Source organism: Halichoerus grypus, chromosome 2 (assembly GCF_964656455.1).
Source record: "Halichoerus grypus chromosome 2, mHalGry1.hap1.1, whole genome shotgun sequence".
NCBI classification, from domain to species: domain Eukaryota; kingdom Metazoa; phylum Chordata; class Mammalia; order Carnivora; family Phocidae; genus Halichoerus; species Halichoerus grypus.
The window spans coordinates 37,972,296-37,995,544 of record NC_135713.1 but is presented as its reverse complement, the minus strand read 5'-3'; the positions used below and the strand labels follow the sequence as shown (position 1 = coordinate 37,995,544).

At 36.4% G+C, this 23,249-nt stretch overlaps 1 protein-coding gene and 1 long non-coding RNA gene across 4 annotated transcripts in view; one reads left to right on the top strand and one right to left on the bottom strand.

Annotated features, from left to right (window-relative positions):
• Positions 1–23,249, bottom strand: part of ITGA1 (integrin subunit alpha 1) — a 183,202-nt gene that overhangs the window by 120,242 nt on the left and 39,711 nt on the right. The window lies entirely within an intron of this gene.
• On the top strand, positions 10,995–22,703 carry LOC118549852 (uncharacterized). 2 transcript variants are annotated; one of them, XR_004924267.2, is made up of 2 exons: positions 10,995–11,111; positions 22,413–22,703. It is a non-coding gene; the product is annotated as an uncharacterized LOC118549852 (long non-coding RNA). The 2 variants fall into 2 exon arrangements; XR_013445541.1 differs by lacking the exon at positions 22,413–22,703 and adding an exon at positions 16,172–17,937.

Genomic DNA, 23,249 nt, shown 5'->3' with positions numbered 1-23,249 from the left:
GTTTGGTACTGCTTTTTAAAGTATACTTGTGAAGTTACAAAACATTCCTCTCCTAGATGCAACTGAGAATTCTTCCCAAAGAGCACTCCCTTATAAAATTACAAGCACCATAAGGCACATTCAGAGGTAATTAAATTCACTGTTCTTTATTAAAACCATGATACAGCTACACACATCTTGGAAAATTCTCTTTCCTTATTCATTATAAACCCTAAATCCAAACTCGAATTCGTTCTATGCTCTAATTCATAATCTTCAATTTTAACATTATTGTTTCTTTGTTGCACAGGATTGTACTAATTTAGAGAAAATTTTGTTCTTAAAAAAAGATATTTATGTATACCTATTTATAAAGTCTTCCTTGATCTTTTTAATTACTAAATCCTCCTCTTTCGTTTTTTGAATATCTCTCATAGAAATAATTATTAAATACTATTTTATTTACATTGTAATTATCTCTGTGTGATTTCTCCCCCCCTAGTTTGGAAAATTCTTAAAAGCAGGGACTCTCTTCCTTATCTTTCTTATCCCTTCTCAAAATCTAGCCTAACTCCTTGTACACAGATGGGCAATAACATATTTGTAGAATAAACACATTGAAGGAGAAAGTGTACCGGTTGAAGTTAGAGGTGAACTGACAACTATTTCATTTTAGCTAAGAAAGACTTAATGGAGATGGAAATTTTCAAGTTAGATTTTTAAAGGGAGGGAGAGATTCAACTTGGCAGTGAGAAGAAAATATGCCCCAAGGATTTGGGAGGGTCTCTACAAGTAATAAGACATAGAAGGGGACAAATATGGTTGCAAAATCATAGAGAGATTTGCCTGGCTCGCGTGGAAGATGCAGAAAAAGAATGGAAGGCTAGCATAGGTCCATTTATGTACATTTCCTGCTCCTACTTCAAGTGTGATGGAGAACAGCTGGTTACCATCTTCTGCATAATTGCCTTTCACATATTTGAAGACAGTTTTAAACACGGTTTGCTCTACTCCAAACTAAATAGTACATGCTCCTACCCTTCTCTCACAGGTTTATTTTTTTGAAAACTTGCAACAGATTATCTTTGATATGAGAGAGACACAAAGTAGTACGTCTACAACAGGATTTCTCAACTTTAGTGTTATTGACATTTTGAGTCAGAAAATGATTTATTATGAAATTCTATACTGTATGTTGTAGCAGCATCTGTGGTCCCTGTCCACATGATGCCAGTAGTACTCCCTGAGTTATGGAGATCAAAAATGTCTCCAGACACTGACAAATTCTCCGGGGACCAAAATTGCCCAAGTTGAAAATGACCATTCTATAGATAAGGACCAGAACACCACCACCAATGATTTTGTTGAAGATGATGGAAAAACAACTGGCCTGCAGACCAGCCGCATCTGCATCACCCGGAGCTTGTGAGGGATCCAGAATCTCAGGTTCCACTCGGATTTCCTGAACCAGTATCTCCATCCCAACAAGATCCCCAGGAAGTTCAATTCCTGTTAAGCTTTGAGAGGTGTAAGCCTGTAATATGGTAACCCTCTTTCATAATGTTGATGCAGGTAACATAATTTACCTAAATGAAAAGTACTCACCATCTTTTAGACCAAACGGGGAAAGGATTATCATTAGTCAGATTCAAGTTCACCTGCTCTTGAAATATTTTTCCAGCACTTTATTGTCTTTAATATATGTTCTCCCAAAGGCCATTCATGATACTCCTCAATATAAGACCAAGAGCTTTTGGTTTCCTTTTTAGGCCTGTTTATTCCACATGTTGTGTGGCATGTCCGGGGGGAGGGGGGTGTGCTGCACTTTTTTTTTTTTTTCATTTCCTGTCTTCAGAATTCTACAGGCAATTTGCCCAAAGTGATTGTAAATCAGTCTCTTTCATGTTTGCTAAGGCACCAAAGAGACTGAAGCACAGGAGATGACAAAAAAAATAGTTTACATCTTGTTCTTTTGATTTAAAGAAGTGCACAAACAGTGAAAGCAGCTTCTTGTATTTTTGAGTTTGATGCTCATTTTGTTATACTAAGTTGTCTTGGAACTTTATGTACCAGAGGTAAAGTAAAAATCATACTTATTCTTCGTCAAAGTCAAAAAACAAAAACAAAGCTGAGGGGGCTTAAGGAGCCATATAGGGTGAAAATGATGGGAAATAAGACATAGACAATAGTCAGATGTCAAAATTAAGTTCTGATTTCACATGTACCAGCAAAAGAGGAATTTTTTTTCCCTTAATAATAACAACATAATTACTATGTGTTATTCTTCACATGCTCCTTCTCATATAATTTTCCCACAACCTTACAGTTAGTGTTATTATCACTGCTATGCAAATGAAGAGAAGGAGGCTCAGGATAGCAGAGAAATTTGCCCACATTTCCCCAGGATTCCTAAAATTCACATTAATTTGATTTCTACATCTTATCGCTAAAACTGAAAAGGGCTAGTAGAAGGCAACGTTACTATTAGTCCATGTAATTACATCTTCTGAGAAGCAAAATTGGGAAAGAGGCCTTCTACAGTGGCCATGGCTAAGAAAATGGGGATGAGGGGGATGACTGGAGTAAGGAGAGAAGTCATGCCTGCAGAGCTCTAGATAAAGCATCATGAGATATTTCAGCCAAAACATTCATGTTCAGGTAGAAAAGAAATGGAAAGGCTTGCTCTCTTTCAAATATGATTATATGTGTTATATATTTAAGGGCTAAAAACTGAGAGGAAGATGAGATTGTTGGTATTGAAAGCCCTTTTCCTCACTTGCAATGTATAATGAAACATCTTTATAATATCAGTGCTATAAATCTGAAATTTTAATTAGTTCAATTACTCTTGATGGCTAAGTGAGTTGGATCTTAATTTTGGTGTACATGATTACCTTAAAAGATAAAATTTGAGAGATACCTGGGTGGCTCGGTTGAGCATCCAACTCTTGGTTTCGGCTCAGGTCATGATCTCTGGATCGTGGGATTGAACCCCGCTGTGCTCAGCGGGGAGCCTGCTTCTCTCCCTCTTCCTCTCCCTCTGCCCCTCCCCCTGCTTGTGTGTGCTCTCTCTTTCTCTCTCTCTAAAATAAATAAAGAAAAATCTTTTTAAACAAGACAAAGTTTGATAGTGTAACTGGATCTATCCAAAAATATAGTACTACATAATTCTAGTTGATCTGATATCTGAAGTGATTATTTTTACAGCATTGCAATCTTGAGAAGGATGAGACAAAGAAATCCGTGGTGAAGACAACAGAAAATAAAAATAGAATAAAAAAACATTAGAGCCTTGAGCCTTGATGTAGAATCAACACAAGTATTTGGAAATGGTATCATAGTTTCAAATACAGGAATACATATTTTCTGGAAAAAATACCGTACCCAACTCACTGTCTCCAAGCAATTGAAACTTCCCTATACAATTATGTAAGAAGAAAGTCTGGCTCAATCAATCCCACCATTCAGAGTTCTTTCATCAGAAATGATGTAATATGTCAGCATGATATCTACCTCTATCAGCAAGTCCAGAAAAGCCAATCCAAATAAACACCTCGATGTTCAAGCATTTTCCAAGTTTCATCCTGGGAGGTTGCTTTTTAACTTCAGCTTGCTGTAGTGGGTGAATTGTTTTGACTTTAGTGTTAACGTCCTGTGGGCCTCCAATTAATACATATGGTATTTGAACTTCAAAGTGAGTGTGTGTTTATGTGTGTATCTGTATCTGGCTGGTGGAAAGGAGGCAAGGAGGCCTAATTCTTGGCACATAGTAGGTGTTTAATACAAGTTTGTTAAATGAAACAGGATGGAATAAACACAGAAATGAACACTTCTCATATAAAGGTCATTCTGGCTGTAAGAACTTGTACCCTTTTGTAAATGCTGCCCAGAATATTAAACTCCAATGGAGTGTTTCCCAAACATCCTTTGTTAAAAATCCCCCTTTTAAATTTTTCTACATAAGTTTGTTCTTTCACAGTGTTTATTTTCCTTTGTAGTATCTACAGACATCTGCTCTTTTCCCATATCCTTCCACCACAAATAATTGCCTACTCTGCCAGCTCTTCTCAGACTGTCCCTTCTCTTGAAATTCTTAAACAGTCTCAGTTTCCCAACACCTCCACCCTATCACCATCATCTTCTGGCTCTGTTTTTTACAGGATAAAAAAGCTGCAGAACCTCAGGAGTCCCTGGACCCCATTGTGGGAAACATGACTTGCGTGTTTGTGCAAGCAATGTGAGCACAGAACTCTGTTCTCCAGCTGCCCTGGCATCCTGGGAGCTGAACTCATTAATTTCTGTGACTACACAGCATGGAGCACTGCATGGGGAAAGGCGTATTACACTTTAGAACAGAGCAGGGTTGCATCCTATTCAAGAATTTACACTGAAATGTGAGATACAAAGTCTTTGGATGTGTAAAAGTATGAATGAAATTTGTACTTTTGTTAATGAAAAATTTTCAGTAGATTTTATTAATTTACATATAATATCTTCTCAGTGAGACAGTAAGACATTGTCAGTAAGTTTATTTTTCTTAGCATGCATATAACAGGTACTTTTGAGGCCCAGGAAAGCAAAGAGGTAGTATGAACTGTAAAATAAATGGTTCCAGGCACTAACAGGTTGTATTATTGATTCTCCTACAGATTCAATAGGACAATTTTTCTGGATGGCTTGGGTACTGGCTTTTGAAGTCCATACACATGTCGGAGTGTGTGACACATGTTTACTACTTCAGATACTTCTATTGCTTCACTGGGGAGAGTGAATTCTACTTCTTTTTTGTTTGTGTGTTTAATAACTCCAATAGAAATTAGGAAATTTAAAATAATTCATATCACTGTGTATACTCCCTCTTTGCTTTCCTGATCCATGAAACCACCTCTTGTGCACATTAGCAAAAATAACAGGATTGGCAATGTGTTACTGGCTCATATATATCATGGAGAAGAAATTATATGTAAAGTAACATAATTCATTGAAAAAATCTGTAAATAAAGGCAGAATTTTTTAATCAGATTTTTCTTCTCAGGCATTTACGGGCACAATGCATATGGTACCTGGGTAAGATGTGACTCTGAGATTGAAACAAAAGCATCTCAAAAACATGCAAAAGATTATTCAGTTATCTAATGTACAAATGGTATAAAAAGAGCCAAAAGTGGGGCACCTGGGTGGTGCAGTCAGTTAAGCATCTGACTCTTGGTTTTGGCTCAGATCATGATCTCAGGGTCTTAAGATGGAGCCCCACATGGGGTTTCGTGTGGAGTCTGCTTAAAACTTTTTCTCCCTCTCCCTCTGCTCCTCCTCCACCTAAAATAAATACATAAATCTTAAAAAAAAAAAAGAGCCAAAAGCCATTCTCTCTTAATTGTACAATTTGTAGTTAGGAACTAAAATTGTTTAAGTGAAAACACACTTATGTGTAACACAAAATAGAAATGAATGGAAAAATTCCAACATGTGAAAAAATCAGTTAAATTAAGTTGTGATTATTTAGACTGGAAAGTAATTACTGGCATTTTGAATCAACTATAATATTTTTTCAAGGATTGAGTATGCCTGGACTTTTTTAAATGTCTTGATTTTTATGCAAGGTTTTAGGAACACAATCAACATATAAAATGATCTACCTATATTTTATTTTGCCATGACCACAAAGGGGTATTAGCTTTAACTTGCCTTAACCTTTCATATTTTTTTATTTTCCATAATGCTCAGAAGCAGGAGGCAAAGTATACAGATTTATAACATTCCTCTTTTGATGAAATAAGGTTATCTAAATACTTTCTGGTTTAACACAAAAGTGGTCAATCATTAACATTAATAAATTAAGAGCTTCATGAAGCTAAGTAACAAAATAAAATACTGTGCAATCCCCAGTATATCCCAAATCAAAAACAAAGTCTATAAGAAAACAATTGCTCATCCTAGAGTTACCCAGTAGTTTTAATTGGCAATTTCAAATTGCATAGATTAAGAGATGCCTTATTGATTCTCATATACCATGTAATGGCTAATTTTTCTAGATGTCCCTAATATACTAGCACTTAGACTAAAATGGTTCTTTATAATATTTCCCTCCCTTCCTAGCTAATTATTATAGCTAGTTTTCATTTTATCATTCATTACCAAACCTTCTCTTCATTCAATAGTCTTTTGGTACCTCTGTTCGATTTAAAACTTGTTCAGTTTATCAAGAGAAAATAATGGAAGTCAAATGCATATAACTTGTGGTTCGTCTGAAAAAAAAAGGAAAATAAATCAGAAAGTATTTTAAAGGACATGGGTTTGTTTATAAAAGATGAAGAAAAATCTCAGTAGCCTGGAATGTTGAAATATTTCAGAAGGCAAGGGTCAGTAGAATGCTTGTTTTCTTTTCAGAGGAAATAGATAACTTAATGATGCTTTCTTTTCTGTTTTGAGATAGCTCCAATTTTGTTTTCTTAGCTATAATTGTTGTTGCTAAGACTATGATGATCTTTCAGCATAGAACATTAGTTGAGCAGTAATATCCTTGGATTCAAACTCTCTTCCTATCTAGCAGCATCATCTTTTACATTCTTTCCATTCGTCTCCTAGAGTATCTGGTAATTGAAGTAAATACAGATGTTATAATCAAAATCCCCAAGAACTGGCAGCCAATATTTTCCTTAAATGGAAGCATACTGGTACTTAGAATCACAATCCTGGTGACCAAGTACTTGTTATATACAAGGATCTTGAAATTCGAGTAGAGGTTATCTGTGGACTGGGGGCAAGAGAAGGAAGAGAATAGGATCCAAAAGGAAATAAAAATGTGGTTTTAACTTTATATATTTTTAGAGGAAAATGCTTACTTCCCTTTCTTCATGGAAGGGAGCTCTGTGAGCTGTAACCCTCCTTGTCTGTATCTATGCCTGTCTCCTTTCACACTTAAATGATTGGTGAGTTTGGAAAGAGAAGCTGTACGGGTAGCTCAGTCTTTTCTTACTTGTTTTCTCTTAGAAGTGAGCCTGCCTACAGAAAAAACAAAAACAAAAACAAAATAATGCTTTGTTCTATTTCCCCTGTATCAGACTCTGAGTTGGGGGTGGAGGGTAAGTCAGCTTTGTCTAAGGGTTAATAGTGGAAATTTCATTCATCAGCCATGCTCCATTCTGATTCTTGGTCATTTCCCAATCAGTTTTAGCTTCAATGTCAAAGAGATTTGCTCATTATTGGGCTTTCTAAAAAATCCTAATAGTGTTTTATTTCTCATGAAAAATAAATAATTATGGGACAATGTTTAGATTTTGCAAATCTGGGCACTGGGCACATTTATGTTTATTGTTATTCCTTTAATTTTCTTTCTTTTTTTTTTTTTCATTTTGAGAAAAGTTTAATGCCATTATACCAAATCAACCATATAAGATTCTCCTCTGAAAAAATAATACTTTGTGTTATTTTCAGAAATATTTCTTTCATATATTTAAAAGAGGTTATTGGTTTCTCTATTTACTGGAATATGAAATGAAGCCTGCTTTATAATTACAATGACTTTTTGGTTTTTTTTTCGGGGTAACCTATCCCCCCACCCCCCTCTCCTCTAAGCCTTTAATTTTCTTATTAGTCTAAAGAATTTCATGAGAAAAAAAACTTCTAAATATTTTTTGTATGATTATTATTATGTTTAAAGATATGTTGACATGATATATCTTCTCTAATTCTTTTTAATTTTATTAATTTTTAAAATTTTGTATCTCAACACAGAATTAGAACAAACACAATGCTATTCTTGTTTCTAGGAGCTGCAAGGAGACACAAAATAAAATAATTTGAATGTATCATCTTAATTATCTTTACCCATTTCTTATTTTCTACAATCCCTTCACTATCAATGACATTGAGAGTAAGGGGTGGGGGGTCCGTAGAAGAAGATATAAGGAGGCATGATTAGGATAAGGGGGAGATACGATATTTCAGAGGCAGGCAAGGTGAACAAGGGCATGTGGAGATCTGACCAAGGATGGTTTGCTATGGCAGCTGCATCTTATACTCACACTCTGGTGGATATTGCTGGGGGCCAAAAAAATCAAGATTTTAGGAATGAGATTAATACTATGATTAGCCAAAGTTTCCAATTTGCTTAACAAATACACTGGTCTGAAAAGGAACTGACTGCTAGAATTTTCACTATTTCTTTTCCAGTCCTTGTCCACAGTCTAGTTTCTTGGACTGTGCTATTTATATGGCTGTGTCTGCCTCTTCAGAGAACTGAAGACGATCCAAATCATGGAACTGAGAGTTATATTAAGAAAGAGACAAATGTGATGCTCCAGGAACTCATAATTCCTTACTCTGGGAGAAGTTTAAAAAATATGGAAGTAAGTCAAGTAACACTTACTGATTTTCCACTGGCCATCTTTATTTCACAAACACTAGGCACTCAGGGAAGATGTAAAAGAAACAGGTCATCACTCAATTTAGAACTGTCCAGCATGCCAGAGGTGTACTGAACATTACTTCTGAGAATATAAACATATAAAGATGGAAGGAAAAATGCCAAGGAGTTGTACACTTACCAGCAAGGTTAAACAGGATAGAGCAGGATTATGGCAGATGAATGAGCATGCGTATTTGACAATTTTCCTTAAGTATTGCAACTTTAGAAAGCTTGCTGACTTCATTGTTTCTAATCATTCCATGTATTCTTGCAACTCTCTAATCTTAAATTATTATTTGGATCTTTAAAGAGGCAGAAATTAGCACAACCAAATCAATAGCAACCACAAAGACTACATTCCATTGACATCAATGGAATCTAGTACCACATTTCCTCCCAGAAGGGAGCCCATGATATATTACAGAATGTTACATGAGAATTTTTAAGACCTTAGAGTTAAAGAAAATTTGTATCTTATAAAAATGTAAAGATAATTAAGTGGCATTAGACTGGATATACTTTTTTTATGAGGGAGTAGTCAGGATCCTGAGGGTTCTATATAGTAGCTTATCTTCATGAAAGGCCATTTTACTATCTTTTCAAAGATTTTGAAAGGACATCTTTTCCATCTAGTGATACTACACCAAGGTTAACACTCCAATTTTAAAGTTTTTGATGGCTTACCAAAACAAAAAGTTTGAGAAAAACAACTAAAAACAACCAAACAAAATTAAACTCTTTGAGCAATGGGATCGGGGGGAATCAGGGATGAAAAAATATATATGGATTTAGATATTTCTGTTAGGATAAAAAGGGTCTTCTCAATACCTAGAATATTTGTTGTCAGTATTTAAATATGCTTTCAGGTTTCTAGTGATAGTGTTCGTTCTCTATTCTAACATAGTGTAGGTAGTAAGTGGTTATATGTTTTATATCCTGCAAGAAAAATCTGTTTGATCCTTGATCAAACTGTTGAGTTTAGGGGAAACTGCAAAGAATTAATTATGACTTCCTAATATATGACTTCTATAGTGATAAATCATAAAATATTATAGTTGGTAGATATGAGACACCTTACCTATTACTTAAGTTGGCCATTCCATTTCACCAGAAGTCAGCAACTACCGTCTTATGGCAACCACCTTATTCCAACCAAGGGTTTCAGAGGGTGCTGCCATGTTTTTAAGTGACACTGGGGGATCCAGACTATAGCTGACTGGCTCAAGAATGAGCATCAGATTTAAAATGAACCATCTGGTATCTCACCCTCCTGGCCACAGTTGATTAACTCTAAGGCAGCCAATCCAAGTATTCAACTCTCTTATATCAGGTTGGCAACTTGTGTAGACTCTTGTCTGGTGGTGAAGATCATGGAACAGGACACTCAGGAATAGACACAGGCTTCATTCTTGCCAAGAAGGTATTTAATGGTGTGAGAGTAAAAGCCAGATGAGGGAAAGAGAGAATTCTAAGATACAGAAGGGAAGTGAGATATTGTCTAGTCCAGTTAGTGGTCCCCCTTCAGTTTCATTGCTCCACTGTGGCTGGGGGAAGGATGGGAAAGAAGAACGAGGCAGGGTAGCTAAGAAAAACAGATGGCTACCATGACCTGACTCAGTGCTTCCTTCTTACTTCCCCCAAAGGCCATTAAAAACTTTAAAAAGACAGAGTAAGAGAGAAAAAGAGACTGGCCTGCTCTGTATATAGATTACAAGTATGTAAATAAATGTCTGTATGTAACAACATTCTGCATGTGTTATATTCATTCAGCACACACTAATAAACACCTATCATGTGCAAGGTAGTGTGGAAGAGCTATGAGTGATTAAAAGGCAAAATAAACATTAGCCATGCCCTCAAAGAGCTTTAGTTATTTGTGAGACATAAGGCATAATCAAATAATTAACCATATGAGGTTAAAAAAGAAAAAAAAATCCCAGGGGCCATAAGTGATTGCTGTAATGTGACTCCTGTAATTTGGATGCCAATTTTATAAATCTTAATCCTAGTTTTGTTTTTCTTTCTTTCCTATTTAGTCATTGAAAAGGTCTGTGCTATCTAAGATTTTATTTATTTATTTATGTGAGGGTGGCGGATGGAGGAGCAGAGGGAGAAGGACAAGCAGACTCTGTGCTGAATGCAGAGCCCAATGCAGGGCTCGATCTCATGACCGTGAGATCATGACCTGAACCAAAATCAAGAGTCGGACGCTTAACTGACTGAGCCACCCAGGCACCCCAGGTCTGTGCTATCTAAAAGAGAATAGGAAATAGATATCTTGGGACTTAATTTGGGTAGTCCTTTATGTACTATGAAAAAGTGTGACACCTTTTTAGTTGACTAGGCAGGTGATTAAATATGCAAAATTTCCCTGGGAAGACTCTACATTTCACATTAGAAAATGCTTTCAGTACTTTAGGTCTGTACTCGAGGCATCACCATGAGTTAAAAATAAAGCCAGATGAAAACATGACACAGAACTCACACTGACTTTCATTGCCCGGTCAGATTTAAAGTTGAAATCTTCCATTATGCAACATAAGAATAATTCATTTAAATACAGGCAAAAGGGCAGGATGGTGGTGATGTCACTACAGAATAATTGCTGCTTTGTGGCAGGCTGATCTTATTAGGAGGGCAGAGCTGAATGAGGCACCAGCTTGCCCCTCCACAGACTGACACCCTGCCTGGCGCCTACAGCGAAAAACTACAGTGAAAAACGAGGGTGAGTGATTCTGTTGTATGTCAGTTATTTCCCAGCTAAACCCTGAAGCATACTTTTCTTTTTTTTTTTGAAGTATATTTTTCCTTCATGTCTTGAGTGCAACTACTATTCCGTACTATGATGAAAGATCAGTAATATAATTTGTGTGGACACTTTATAAAATACTTGGCCTTCTATTACTTTAAAAGTATAAAAAGAACTTTTTGAAAAATTTCAAAAATTGGATTTCCTTAATTTTTAACTTTTTACCAGCAAGTGATGATTTTCTGGATGAACTCCACTCAACTTAAAAATGACTGTTATTTTTTTTTAATGCCTGTCAAAGAAAGCACAGAAAAAAAATTTGTTTTTGTTTTTTTAAAGATATACTCCCTGGTGAATACTTAGGACTTACTCAAAACAATTGGGCACATAAGAGCTTCCAAAATTTATCTTTGAAGACATATAATGGGGACAATTTGAGAAGGTGATGAATCAAAGCTTTGTCATCTATTTCTTAAGAGATTGCACTGAGAAAAAAAGAAAAAAAAGAAACATTGCAGAATTGCATTAGGGTCCAGAAAATTGGCTTCTAAGAAGCTTTTAGTTTTCTGAATAAGGCTATTGTCCAAATTCTTAACTTTGTATGTTCTCATACTAAAACAACTTTTCACAGAACTACTAACACTTATTAGCTTTTTTTTATATTTGGGAACTCAAATAACTTTCAATATATTAGGTCAAATGTCATTCTTAAGAAGAAAGGATTACTTCATTTACATATTTATTTAACTGATGCATGAAATGAGACCCCAACAAAATTGGTCATAAGCTACATGTCACACTAAAATACAAAGGTGCTGTGGCTTAAGTGTTAGGATAGTATGCCTTTATGACCTGAATCCTCAGCCAATTGCAAACCATACCAAAGTTGAGGATCACAGTGGTCAAAGGCCCAAGTCTTAACAATAACAATGATTTAATTATTCATAATTGACAAAAACAAAAACAAACAACAACAACAACAAAAAACAAGAGTGTATCATGTGTAACAGTGTGAACACACACACACAAATATGCTTTCTGGACATTTTAATGGAGTCCTGCTTTTGGCAATACCAAAAAACCGCCAAATCCTTTAGTATCCTAAAAGGTATTTTCTATGTATGTGAATATGGTACTGTTCTCATTAGTTTCCTCTCAAAAAAAGAAAAAGAAACCCCACATAAATGGCCTTTGAAAGCCTTATTTGAAAAGTTCTTTTCACAATCATAATTATTGAAGACATTTTTCAAAAACTGATTAAGAATTTCTCCTTTATAGGGTGGCAAGTTTACACAATTTTCTTTCTCTCCCTAACCTATAGATCTTTTGTCACAAAAACTCTGATTACCACATTAAAAAAAAAAATTTACCATTTCTTTTCTTAAAGACTTTTTTTAAAAAAAATATTAAAGCATAACATATATTCAGTATAGGGTGATAAATTGTGTCCCCTCAAAAATATGTCCAAAGTCCCAACCTCTGGTGTCTGTGAATGTGACCTTATTTGGAAGGAGGATCTTTGCAGATGTAATTAAGTTAAGGGTCTTGGGATGAGATCATCTTGCATTTAGAGTGGGCCCAAAATTCACTCATTGCTAGCCTCATAAAAAGGGAGAGGGAGATTTGGGATTAGAACTAAAAACACAGAGGAGAAGACATGTGAAGACAGGTAGAGACTAAAGAAATGTGTTTGCAAGCCATGAAATGCCAAGAAATTCTAGGAACTACCAGAAACTAGAGAAGACAAGGAAAGATTCTTCCCTAAATCCTTCAGAGGGAACATAGCTTGATTTTGGACTGCCAGCCTCCAGACCTGTGAGAGAATAAATTTCTGGGTTTTTGTTTTTTTTTCCTTTCCAGTTTTATTGACATATGACTGACATACAGCACTATGTAAGTTTAAGCTGCATAGCATAATGATTTGACTTATATATGTCATGAAATGAGTACAAGTTTAGTTAACATTCATTATATATATATATGTATATATACATACACACACACAGAAAGAGACAAAAATGTTTTTGTTGTGATGAGAACTCATAGGATTTGATTTACTCTCTTTTTTTTAAATTTTATTTTATTATGTTATGTCACCATAAAATACATCATTAGTTTTTGATTTACTCTCTTAACAACTTTCATATATACCATACAGAAGTGTTAGCTGTAGACATCATGTTGTACATTACATCCCCAGTACTTATTCATCTTATAAGTGGAAGTTTGTACTTTTTGACCATATTCATCCAATCCTCTCTCTCCCTACTCCCTACCTCTAGTAACCACAAATCTGATCTCTTTTTCTATGAGTTAGGTTTTGTTTAGTTTTTTTTTTTAATACTCCATATGTAAGTGAGTGCCTACAGCGTTTGTCTTCCTCAGTCTGACTTATTTCACTTATTTCACTTATTTCCGAATGCCTTCAGGGTTCATACATGTTGTCAAAAATGGCAGAATTTTCTTCTTTTTTAATAGCTAAATAATATTCCTGTGTGTGTGTGTGTGTGTGTGTGTGTGTGTGTATCACATCTTTATCCATTCCTCTGTCAATGGACACTTAATTTGTTTCCATGTCTTGGCTATTATAGATAATGCTGCTATGAGCATGGAGGTGCAGATATCTCTGACATAGTGTTTTCACTTTCTCAGGCTATAGTCCCAGATGTAGAATTACTGGATCATATGGTAGTTCTGTTTTTAATTTCTTAAGGAATCTCCATACTGTTTTCCATACTGACTATACCAATTTACATTCCCACCAATAGTGCACAAGGGTTCCCTTTTCTCCATCTCTCACCAGCATTTATTATCTCTTGTCTTTTTGATACTAGCCCAGATTTCTGTTTCTTTAAGCCACTGTGCTTGTGGTAATTTGTTACAGCAGCCCTAGGAAACAAATACCTTCAGAAAAGGGCACATATCCTCATTTTTTACAAATGTACATAAGGGCACAAAGTAACACACTCATGTAACTGCCACCCAAATCTGGAAAAGGAACATTTTCGGCACAACTGAAGCCCTTTTGGGGTCCATTTCCTTTAAAACTACGAAGCAACTCAACAACAAAGAGGCAAACAACCCAATTAAAAAATGGGCAAAAGTAATTACTAGTAATTATTTGTAGTATTAGAACCCTCATATATTGCTGATGGAAATATAACATCATGTAGCTCCTGTGGAAGATAGTTTGGTGATTCCTTGAAAAATTAAACATTGAGTTACCATGTGACCCAACAATTCCACCTCCAAGTTTAATACACCAAAGATAGGTTCACATAAAAACTTGTACACGATTGTTCATAGCAGTATTATTCATACAGCCAAAAAGTGGAAACAACCCAAATGTCTATCAACTGATGAATGGATAAGCAAAATGTGATATATCCATTTAATAGAATATTATTCAGCTATAAAAAGGAATGAAGTACTGATACACACTACAACATGAATCAACCAGATTTGTGGTTTTCAGGGCCTCAGAGGAGGGAGAAATGGGAGTGATTGCTTCATGGATATGGGGTTTCTATTTGGAGTGGTGAGAAAGCTCTGGAACTGGATAGATAGTGGTAACAGTTGCACAACATTGCAAATGCACTTAATGCCACTGAATTATAACTTTAAAATGCTTAAATAGCAGGGGCACCTTGGTGGCTCAGTCAGTTAAGCGTCTAACTTTGGCTCAGGTCATTATCTCAGGGTCCTGGGATGGAGCCTGGATCAGGTTCTGCACTCAAGGGGGAGTTTGCTCTCCCTCTCCCTCTGCCCCTCTATGCCCGCTCGTGTTGTCTCTCAAATAAATTCTTAAAAAAAATAAAATGGTTAAGTGGTAAATTTTATTTTATATATACTTTACCACAAGAAACAAAATACAAAGCATCTCAATTACTCACCCTAAACATACAACAATATGGTTTTTAGTTTTTTATTTTATTTTATTTTATTATGTTAGGTTAGTCACCATACAATACATCATTGGTTTTTGATGTAGTGTTCCACGATTCATTGTTTTCGTATAATACCCAGTGCTCCATGCAGTACATGCCCTCCTTAATACCCATCACGGGCTAACCAATCCCCCACCTCCCTCCCCTCTAAAACCCTCAATTTGTTTCTTAGAGTCCATAGTCTCTCATGGTTCATCTCTCCCTCCGATTTCCCCCACTTCATTTTTCCCTTCCTTCTCCTAATGTCCTCCATGCTATTCCTTATGTTCCACAAATAAGTGAAACCATATGATAATTGACTTTCTCTGCTTGACTTATTTCACTTAGCATAATCTCCTCCAGTCCCAGCCATGTTGATGTAAAAGGTGGGTATTCATCCTTTCTGATGGCTGAGTAATATTCCATTGTCTATATGAACCCCATCTTCTTTATCCATTCATCTGTTGAAGGGCATCTTGGCTCTTTCCACAGTTTGGCTATTGGCGGACATTGCTGCTATGAACATTGGGGTGCATATGGCTCTTCTTTTCACTACATCTGTGTCTTTGGGGTAAATACCCAGTAGTGCAATTGCTGGGTCATACGGTAGCTCTATTTTTAATTTTCTGAGGAACCTCCACACTGTTTTCCAAAGTGGCTGTACCAACTTGCACTCCCACCAACAGTGTAAGAGGGTTCCCCTTTCTCCACAACCTCTCCAACATTTGTTGTTTCTTGCCTTGTCAATTTTTGCCATTCTAACTGGTGTAAGGTGGTATCTCAATGTGGTTTTGATTTGAATTTCCCTGATGGCTAATGATGATGAACATTTTTTCATGTGTCTGTTAGCCATTTATTTGTATGTTGTCTTTGGAGAAGTGTCTGTTTATGTCTTCTGCCCATTTTTTGACTTGATTATTTGTTTTTTGGGTATTGAGTTTGAGAAGTTCTTTATAGATCTTAGAAATCAGCGCTTTGTCTGTAGTGTCATTTGCAAATATCTTCTCCCATTCTGTGGGTTGCCTCTTTGTTTTGTTGACTCCTTTGCTGTGCAGAAGTTTTTTATCTTGATGAAGTCCCAAAAGTTCATTTTTGCTCTTGTTTCACTAGCCTTTGGAGATGAATCTTGAAAGATGTTGCTGTGGCCAATGTCAAAGAGGTTACTGCCTATGTTCTCCTCTAGGATTTTGATGGATTCCTGTCTCACATTGAGATCTTTCATCCATTTTGAGTTTATCTTTGTGTATGGTGTTAGAGAATGGCAAAGAACCCATCAAAAAGGAGAATTTCAGACTGATATGCCTGATGAATATGGATTCCAAAATCCTCAACAAAATCCTAGCTAATAGGATCCAACAATACATTAAAAGGATCATGCACCACGACTAAGTGGGATTTATCCCCGGGATGCAAGGGTGGTTCAACATTCGCAAATCAATCAATGTGATAGAACACATTAATAAGAGGAGAGAGAAGAACCATATGGTCGTCTCAATTGATGCAGAAAAAGCATTTGACAAAATATAGCATCCTTTCCTGATTAAAACTCTTCAGAGTATGGGGATAGAGGGAACATTCCTCAAGTTCATAAAATCCATCTATGAAAAACCCACAGCAAATATCATCCTCAATGGGGAAAAGCTGAGAGCCTTTCCCTTAAGATCAGGAACACATCAAGGATACCCACTCTTGCCACTATTATTCAACATACTACTAGAAGTCCTAGGCACAGCAAACAGACAACAAAAAGAAATAAAAGTATTCAAATTGGCAAAGAAGAAGTCAAACTCTCTCTCTTCGCAGATATGATACTTTAAGTGGAAAATCCAAAAGACTCCATCCCCAAATTACTAGAACTCATACAGCAATTCAGTAATGTGGCAGGATACAAAATCAATGCACAGAAATCAATTGCTTTCTTATACACTAACAATGCAACTGTAGAAAGAGAAATTAGAGAAATGATTCCATTTACAATAGCATCAAAAACCATAAGATACCTTGGAATAAACCTAACCAAAGAGGTAAAGGATCTATACTCTAGGAACTACAGAACACTCATGAAAGAAATTGAAGAAGACACAAAAAGATGGAAAAATATTCCATGCACATGGATCGGAAGAAAAAACATTGTTTAAATGTCTATGCTTTCCAGAGCAATCTATACCTTCAATGCCATCCCGATCAAAATTCCAATGACATTTTTCAAAGTGCTGGAACAAACAATCCTAAAATTTGTATGGAATCAGAAAAGACCCCGAATCACCAAGGAAATGTTGAAAAAGAAAAACAAAGCTGGGGGCATCATGTTGCCCGATTTCAAGCTATATTACAAAGCAGTGATTACCAAGACAGCATGGTACTGGCACAAAAACAGACATACAGACCAATGGAACAGAATAGAGAGCCCAGATATGGACCCTTAACTCTATGGTCAAATAATCTTCCACAAAGCAGGAAAAAATATGCAATGGAAAAAAGACAGTCTCTTCAATAAATGGTGCTGGGAAAATTGGACAGCTATATACAGAAGAATGAAACAATATGCTTTTTAAATTAAACTTTTTATTTTGAAGTACTTGGAGATTCACATGCCATTGTAACAATACGTAGAGTTCCTGTGTACCTTTTACTCAGTTTGCTTTTTAAAGAATCTTCCATCCTTATTTTTCCTATTTAAAACAATAAGATATAAATACCTTTCTTTGGTGGCTAATACAGGATTATATAATTGGACATTCTGCAAATTGGGCTTCCTGCCATTGCATTAGGTAAAAGTACATTATGTTTTACTTGGTTACTAATCAGCCCATTAAGAGAGAACAACCTTCCCAGCTATTTTATCTTTAATAGCAGACAAAAGGAAACACAAATAAGGGTAGATATTAAAATTTTGATGCTTCAGGTACATATTCAAATGTATTTTGATATGTGATTTATAGTTGTGTGTGCATGTATTTTTTTAACCCATAAAACAAGGCATGGTCAGGGCTGAAAGAAATTAGGTCACAGACCATTGAGTATGAAAATATAAAACAAATACAGCACTTAAGGTTGGGTACATTTTCTTCAAGCTATAACTCTGCGAACATCTGACATACCATCTATCTGGGAAGTATAGAACATGTTAATGATATTTTGTATACTTGTGAAATAAATCAGTAAGTGCTGATATGTCTAATTTTTTTGTAAAGCCACTACAGGCATATGAAAATGTATTCTATTTTCTAAGCATTCAAGAGACATGAAAAAGAAATGGTAAAAGCACTATTCGTCCTTTCCCCTTCCTTTTCTCATGTTTTCTCCTGGTTTCCAATTATTTTTCTTCCTTTGCCTTATTTCACCACTCTGTATTGCTTTCTCAGTCCCCATTGGGATATAAATGCCCAACCACAGGCTAAACATTGACCAAATAAATAAACATTTAACCGGTTGTGGGTTCTGCCTAAGCAGGATCATGGGATCAAAACTACAAGTAGAAGAGATCTCTAGAGATACGTGAGCTCTGTTTTCCTACAGCAGGAAAAGACGGGTGTCAGAGAGAATAAAATAGCTTTCAGTGTCACTCACTATTAAGGCATACATTTAAAATTTTGTGATTAGATATTTTTAATCCAGTAATGAAATTGATAGTATTTTGAATATTACATATAGGCCTTTCATTAATTTTGAAAATGATTGTCTTCTCTAATATTTTATTGATCAAAAATAATTTGAACTAGTCTCAAAAATATGTATCTTCTTTATTAATATCTCTGTATTTTATTTTTCTATTTTTTTAAAGGTACTGCCTTCTTTTTTTTTAAGATTTTATTTATTTATTTGAGAGAGAGAGTGAGGGAGAGAGCAGAAGCTGGGGGAGGAGGCAGATGGAGAGGAAGAAGCAGACTTCCTGCTGAGCAGGGAGCCTGACCTGTGTTGATCCCAGGACCCTGGAATCATGATCTGAGCTTAAAGCAGATGCTTAACTTACTGAGCCACCGAGGGGCCCAATGTCTGTGTATTTTAAATAACTCTGTACTTTCTGTAATAGTTTTTTTTAATGTTTTTTAAAATTTGTGATTATTTAAAATGCTTAAAAATATCAAAATATTATGTTGTACATCTGAAACTAATATAACGTTGTATGCCAATTATACCTTAATAAAAAATAATAAAATAAAATGCTTAAACACTCCATGCAAATCAGGTGCTTTCATTTTGATCATTTGGTCTGTATTTAGCTCTAAGGTGTATCTAAGATTCAGAAGGATCTCAGGAAAGCACCACTGAGAGACCTCCCTTACCGTAATAAAGCTCTTTGGACCTGGATCCTTGGAGCCCTCCTTTGAGCACACATTGAATAAACCCAAGTATGCCCTTGAGGAATCTCAGAAGGCCAGAGCTGGAAAAAAGCCTTATTTAGATCACCTAATCAGCCAGTGTCCTTAAATGATGAGGGAACACTGAGGCCCAAGCAGTTGAAATATCTTGCATAAGACACCATGGCTAGTTTACTGAGGGAACCCAGAGATGACAATTTCTTGCTCTTCATTGAGTTCACAGCTCTATATCCCACACTATGGAGCACATGAAGCAATGATAAGCCATCTTCACTATGCAACCCTGGGATATAATTACAGCTCACACAAGGCAGAAAGATTAGAGGAAGCAGGCCTTCTTCAGTCTGCAACTGTGTTTCCACTGGGTAAAACAATGTCGTGGTTAGAGGCTAGAATAGGGGAGGGTCTGGAGAGGGAGCACAATCAAGGGACAGACTTCCAGTCGGCAACAGGCTGAGGCCTATTGGTCAGGAGCCTGTCTTGAGTATCCCTCAGCCTGTCTAGAGCAACCAGGGTCCTGAGTGCCAGCTATTCTAGGAAACTAGAAGGCTGTTGCCTTTCTGGGATGGAGTAAATTACCTGGTCCCACCCAGCCCAAGCTGAAAAGAGTCCCTACATCAATGGGAGGAAGAGGAGAGAAAGCAGCTGGAGGAGGGTTAGATTTCATCTTATTTATCTCTGTATCTCCAGTGCCTTGCATAAAATAGGTGCTCAAAATATGTTTATTTGAATAGAATGACTAATTAGAGCCAGAATTTTGTGACCAGTCTACCTTAGGCAAAACATTTCTCTTTCTCTGAGCCTCAATTTCCAAGTTTGTCAAGTAGAAATGCCAATAATGATCCTTGTGGTATTGTTCTGGGATTGAAATAAGATTCTGTATGTGAACACCATTTGGGAACTCTAAAGCACTTTGAAATATAAAGGATAAAAAAAAGGAAAACTGCCTCCATATGGAAACTTCTCAAATAGACCCAGAGCAAATTTTGTTATTGACATTTTTCTATTCCACAAAACGTATGCAATCGAAGTTGTAAGAATACAGGCATGTCTATTACAATGTGATATAACCATTCCTAAAAGCAGCCTCATGTTTTCTACAGTCTCATGTCAAAATAATACAGATTGTGGTAAAAATAGATTTGGAGTAGCCTACTCAAAACCTACACAACATTTTAGCCAAAATACAAACAAAACCACTAACAACCCAAATAAAAATACTAGCATGATTTTAAAGGCATGTTAAATTCCTCACAAATAAATGCTATGCTAAATACAAGGGCTTCAGTGGAGGGGAGTAAGAAAATGTTGAGGTTGTAGAGTTATGGGGACAAGGGGAAAATGAACTGAGTGTGGGGTTGACCATTAATAAGCCCTTCCAAGAAATCACACATATGGCAAAAGTAAGCCAAGAAAAAGAATGGAGGAGAATGGACATTGTACACAGACTGTATTAGTCCATACTTGCTGTGTCCAACTCTTAGTGTACTTGGCATTCAGGTGCTGGTACTTGGTGGAATTAACATTCAGGTGCTGGTGCAATGCATTTCCACAATAGCCAAACTATGGAAAGAGCCTAGATGTCCATTAACAGATGAATGGATAAAGAAGATGTGGTATATACATACAATGGAATATTATGCAGCCATCAAAAAACCTGAAATCTTGCCATTTGCAATGACGTGGATGGAACTAGAGGGTATTATGCTAAGCGAAATAAGTCAATCAGAGAAAGACAAGTATCATATGATCTCACTGATATGAGGAATTCTTAATCTCAGGAAACTAACAGGGTTGCTGGAGTGGTGGGGGGTAGGAGGGATGGGGTGGCTGAGTGATGGGCATTGGGGAGGGTATGTGCTATGGTGAGCACTGTGAATTGTGTAAGACTGATGGATCACAGATCTGTACCCTTGAAACAAATAATACATTATACGTTAAAAAAAAAAAAAAAAAGAAGATAGTAGGAAGGGAAAAATGAAGGGGGTGAAATTGGAGGGGGAGACGAACCATGAGAGACTATGGACTCTGAGAAACAAACTGAAGGTTTTAGAGGGGAGGGGGGCGGGGGATGGGTTAGCCCAGTGATGGGTATTAAGGAGGACACGTATTGAATGGAGCACTGGGTGTTATACGCAAACAATGAATCATGGAACACTACATCAAAAACTAATGATGTAATGTATGGTGACTAACATAACATAATAATAATAAAAAAAAAACCATTCAGGTGCTGGTACTTGGTGGGGAAACTGCATTATAGTGACATGTGTTATAGTGACATCATTGCCCTATTTGCCAACTATGTATGAGCTAATTTGATTATAGCAACACGTACATACCTGAACAGAATAACCTTATTCTTCTTTTAAGAGTTTCAAAAAGGCCATTTTCACTCAGAATGGGAGTGGGGGAAGAGCAACCTAAACACAGAACTTTTTGAATATAGGCTCCTGGACCCCACAACAGACTTTCCAGTTTAGTCCATTGGACATACTTTGAAGAACACTGATCCAAACCAAAATCCCTAAGCAGTCTAGAAATGCAAAGTAAAGGCAGTCACTTGTAGTCTTCATGCTACTGAATGCTATCAAAGTTTACTGAACACGAGTCTTCAAATTCACCAGTGTATACCAGTGTGTATAGAGTTTATCATCCAACACTTATTCAGTACACATTGAGATATAATTATTTTCCTGTAGTGACTGTAATTGGAGAAACAAGACACGCACACACTTAGTAAGTAGGCTATCAATCCAAAGGTGTATTTCATGATATAGATATTAAGGATTATATAGTTAGACAAGAGTTTCATCGGTCCATTAAGTTAAAGGGCAGACAATTTTAAACACAGCCACCTTAAACAAGGGAAACAAGAAGAATGCAGCGAGTATTCTATCAACATATGTTCTTGTCACAACCAAGCGAATGAAAACTGAGATAATACTATAGGTTTCTTATTAGTTCTTATCTGATTGATTTTTGGACTCAGCTTAAAACCCAATGCTTTGAATGTTTTTCTCTGGCAGGGCTCACCAATTATCACCAGACATCCATGTGCTCCTCCATATTTGCCAGCCTCCCTTGCACTTAGGTGGGAGCCATGTGGGCCATTTCTGGTCAACGAATGCTGAGCAGAAGTGATAATGTGTCCCCTCCAGCCAAGGCAGTGCTGTTTCCTACCTACACCTCTCTCTTCCCTTCTGCTGTGATCTTAGAGGTATGTGTTCCTGATGGCAGAGTACAAGATGGAGTAGGACCATCCAACCCACACTGGACTGAGATATATGGAAGAAATAAAGTCAGTGCTAAGCTAACGATATTTGGGGTCTTTTGACGATTAATTGTGTTTACCCTGTTATTACTCTTGCATGAAGCTTCTGATTTCCAGATATTCTCAAAATACAATAGAATTAGAATTTATAAAATTAGAATCTCTAAATGGTGAGAGATTAGATGCCCTTCTAATGTACATGTAAATGCTCGATGCTTTGTTAAGGCACTGAGGATTGAGTTGGGTTCTTATATTATTATGGCAAAAAGAGATGCAGTGGCCTTCTCTAATTCTCAAAATTCTCTAATGCTCTAGGCATTTCATTACTTTCAATTTCTTCCTGGAGGAAGGAATCACACAAAAACATTCTTAAAAGACATTGTTTAAGGTGATTGTGGGAAACAGTTATAAAACACCAAGGTCTAAACCAAACAGGTTTAATCCCTGCAGGAAATTCCTTAGAACACAATGGCTCAGATGCAGTCAGGTAAGCCACCCTTGAATACACTTCCCAGGAAATTCACAAAATATTCTTGTGCAGCAGAAGGAAATCCTGTCCTGGACATTCACGTAATAATGGATTTGAGTCCAA